Source organism: Beta vulgaris, chromosome 8 (assembly GCF_026745355.1).
Source record: "Beta vulgaris subsp. vulgaris cultivar EL10 chromosome 8, EL10.2, whole genome shotgun sequence".
Taxonomy (NCBI): domain Eukaryota; kingdom Viridiplantae; phylum Streptophyta; class Magnoliopsida; order Caryophyllales; family Amaranthaceae; genus Beta; species Beta vulgaris.
Genome location: NC_079209.1, coordinates 36,125,012 through 36,129,487, shown reverse-complemented (window position 1 = coordinate 36,129,487; position 4,476 = coordinate 36,125,012).

Genomic DNA, 4,476 nt, shown 5'->3' with positions numbered 1-4,476 from the left:
CATGCACTAGTTTTATATAACACATAAAATATGGGTGAAGAGTCAAAAAAAAAAAAAAAATATGGGTGAAGAGTGAGAGTGATTGAATTTTAAATTCATGTGATTATGTTTTAAAGGAAGGGATATATTGTGAAAAAAGAGGAAGTAGTGCTTGTATCGAGAAAATATTTAAAAGAGGAAAATGGTGCACGTATTGTGTAATGAAGGTAGTAATATTTAGATAATACTATTTAAATTTTTTAAAAATATGCTCCACTTTTTGAGTGAAGCAGAATGGTGTAAATTTAAAGAAATGTCATAGGGAGAAAAAAGAATTTTCTCTCTCTACAATCGAGAGCATATCTCACTAGATTGTGAGTTTCATCCAGCTGGTGGGCACTCCACTTGCGAAAGCTTTCTACGGACTTCTACGCTGCACTAAGGATTTCTACGCCGCTTTTATTTTTCTCCTTGCTTCGGTGAGTAACACCTGGCAGTTTGCATGCCACAAATCTTTTTCGTGGCGGTTCACGGTAAATTCGCTCTAACTATCTTGGTTTCAGCTTAGTGTTTCAGTTTGCTTAATTATTACTACCTCCCCAAATCCCTTTTCACTGCTCGTTAAATTATACTGTAGTAAGTTCTTGCATACCTATATAACCCTCAAAATGAGCTCTTCTACAAAAACCACTTCTACTGACAATCTTCCCATTCGTTCCATCCACAAACGTATGGGTGTTCTCGTTCAAATTCCACCGTCCCAACCACCGCGGTTGCCTAATATTGTGTGGCGTCACTCTGTTGTCGGGCGATTCTTTGATTTCGCCCCTCCTTCGACGAGTTTAATTACAGATGTGGTTAATAATACTTGGATCACTCGCGGATCTATTAGGGTGCTTCGCACAGGGGACTATTTCATTTTTGAGTGTCAAGATCCTTTAGACCGTGACGCTCTTCTCGACCGCCATACAACGGTTATTGACGGTAAGATCATTACCTTTCGCTCTAGTTCGGCTAATCAGGTACCTTCTAGCATCAACTTTAATCTAGCCACTCTTTGGGTTCGAGTTCATAACCTGCCATGGAGGTTTCTTGACCACGAGTTGACCGCTCGTATTCTGTCCCATGTGGGTTTGGTTGAATTTGTGGAGGATACGCTGGCCTATCTAAGGAGGCTTTTCTTCGTGCAAAATTAGTTATTGATCTTACACAGCCACTTATTCCGGGTTGCTTCTTACCTCTAGATGATGGTGATGTCGTGTGGGTGTATTTTAGGTATGAAGGGATCTTTAAATTTTGCAAGCAATGTGGGTGTGTAGGGCATCGCACTGGTCGATGTCCCATGTCTGCCTATGATGCTCATCACCTCATCCATCGAAGGTTTTCTGACTTTCAGCATGACGGATTGACTTTAATGTTTGGGCCTCTTGAGACTCCTCTTTATACTAATATTCTAAGGGGCTTGCCTGATCGATTTATTTATCGCAATGCTCGAGTTAATTTGACAAGGTTTGTTCCGGAAAATGATCCTTATATTTTTTGGGAAAGGCACGTTGAGGTGCATATGGTAGACTCTAGCTCGGATGAAGAACCAGGTAACTTAGCTTCGCCAGGTACCCCCGAACCTTCGGCTGAACCACCAAACATTCCTTCACAACCAAACAACCCTTCTCCCCATGAATCTGATGTTCATACAAACCCTCCTACGACGTACTCTAGGGGATCCGCAGATAGTGTTCATAGGGAACTCTATCCACAAGAAATGGTAGCTTCTCCAGGGAATCGGTTTGGTGCAGATGATGTTACTTGCGGGAAGATTCGAAGTCCTGGAGTTCAATCAAAGGCACACGGCTGTACTACATCGGTGGTGAGTGGCGACCATCCGAATCCTCAACCTGCGGTCAATGTTAATTCTCAGGGACCACGTCCTCTTTTTCGCCACTTGGGTATTACCACAAGACCACCACGATCCTTTCGAGCCACGTTTGGTTTGGAGGAGCATAGTCCAGATGCACGAAAGTTTGTTGATGTGGCTGGGGAAGGGCGTGACCCGATTATTCATAGTCCTACTTTCACTCGGAATGCTCTACCTACTAATGGGACTCTTGAAGCTTTGGTAGCACAAGGCTGGACTTGGAATCCTCCACCGGAACCACATGTTCCTGGGCCAAGTACTTGGCTCAATCTACGCCCACCGCCTTCGGTTGGCCATGATGCTGCGCTAGGTGGTCGGAAACGACATATTCGCAGTTATTCTATTGATGGGATTGACGAAATACTAGGTGATTCTAGTTCAGCAAGCAAAAGTAGCAAACGACAACGGTTTGAACAATGGGAAACTAAAGGTGGTCTTAATGTTGCTTCTCCACTCGCATCAACTGGGTTTCGGCCTAAAGCATTAACTGACGTGTCTATGGCACGTTCAATGGGGGTTGAACCAGGAGAAGAAGTAACATCACAAGTTTCCAAGAAACGAAGCGCAGTAATTTCACCACCAATTCCAGCGGGAAAATGGATTTTCAAGCGCATTAAAGGAAATGATAACACTTCCAACCAACTTCCCACTGAAGCTGAGAAAATGGATCATCGTTTTTCGCTCCTGGTGAAAGTGTCAGATGAGTGCCCTAGGGTAGTGACTGACCCAGACCAGTCACCACCTCATCCATGAATATCCTTTCGCTCAATTGTCGGGGTTTGAATTCCAGAGATGCTCCGATAATTCCGTATATACTCTGGTTAACATCGACAGTGCGTCCAATGTTTTTGTTCTTGCAGGAAACGAAGTCTACAGTTACTCATGTACAAAGTTTACTTAGTAGTACTCGGCCACATAGTGTGGTTGGTGTTGATGCTGTAGGTTCTAGTGGAGGAGTGGTTGTTTTTTGTTGGGCTCCTTACCATGTGACTGTAATTAGTTCTATGTGTAACTATGTTTTCTGTAAAATCTCTGGTAATAATGGAATGATATGGTACGTTTTGTTCTTGTATGGGGAACCGAGTCATCAACTTCGACCAATGCTGTGGGCTCACCTTCTGTACTTACTATCTCCCTATCCAGATTTTCTAATTATTGGTGACATTAACCAATTGGATCATTATGAGGACAAATTAGGGGGTGATGTTACTATTAAGGGATGGGAGGAGTTCACTAATTGGAAACATGATTTGGAATTACAAGATATTCCTTTCGTGGGGCCTTGGTTTACTTGGACAAACAATCGAGAAGGATCAGATTTGATTCTCGAACGTCTTGATCGAACATATGTTTCACCAGCATGGTTGGACAAATATCCACTTAGCTATGTCAAAAACTTTCCGATCCTACATTCTGATCATTCAGCAATATTTTACCAAACAACACCTCCACATACTCCTCATCGCCGGCCCTATCAGTTCGAAAATTGGTGCCTCACTCATTCTGACATTCCTCGTATTATTACGTCTGTTTGGCAAAATCCGATTGCGGGCTCTCCTATGTACTGTTTTACCAAACATCTTTCCTTATTACGAAAAAAAATTAAGTGTTGGTGTTTGGATCATAAGGTAGCTTGGGGTATTGATTGGAAGGACATCACTGACCCGTTAACCACTTCAGCCATTCCTATTGACAATATTCAGCAAGGAAATGCTTTCATGAGCCAAAGACAACAGATATTGAATAAGACTACCTTGACTCATGCATATTGGTCGCAACGCTCTAAGGATAAGTTTATTCAGGATGGCGAACTTTCTACTAAGTTCTTTTTTAACAAAATGAAGCAGAAACAACGTTCTGCATATATTTATCTCCTTAAAACTGCGGAGGGTGAGTGGACCGATGACGTTCATGCTATTTCTGCTGCAATACTACAACACTTCAAAACTGCCTATACGCCTTCCACTTCTACGGATCCTAATCCTGTGTATGAGGAAAATATTGGGTTACTGCTTCGAGAACTAAATCTTCCACATCTATCTGCTATCCAGCAACAACAACTCCTTCTCCAGTTTTCAGAATCAGAAATTCAGGATGCAATGTTTGGGATTGGGAATGCTAAGTCTCCAGGGTTAGACGGTTCTACGGCAGAATTTTTTAAAACTCACTGGGACTTACTAGGAGTACATGTAGTCCAGGCGGTTAGTCGCTTTCTTCACACCGGATTCATTTTACGGGAATGGAACCAATCGCTTATTGTCTTATTGCCTAAAATTCCTAATCCTGAAGAGGTTAAACAATTTCGGCCAATTAGCTTATGCAATACAATTTACAAATGTGCGTCAAAATGCTTGGTCAATCGTCTGCGGCCATTGCTACAAGATCTGATCAGTGAATATCAAAGTGCCTTTATTCCGGGACGCCATATGGATGACAACATTTTGATTAGTCATGAGCTAACTCATGTTATCAATAAACACCAGCGTGGCAATGTTCATCTTGCGGCCCTCAAACTTGACATGACTAAGGCATATGATCGCGTTAATTGGGTGTTCCTTTTAAACGTCCTCCAAGCATATGGA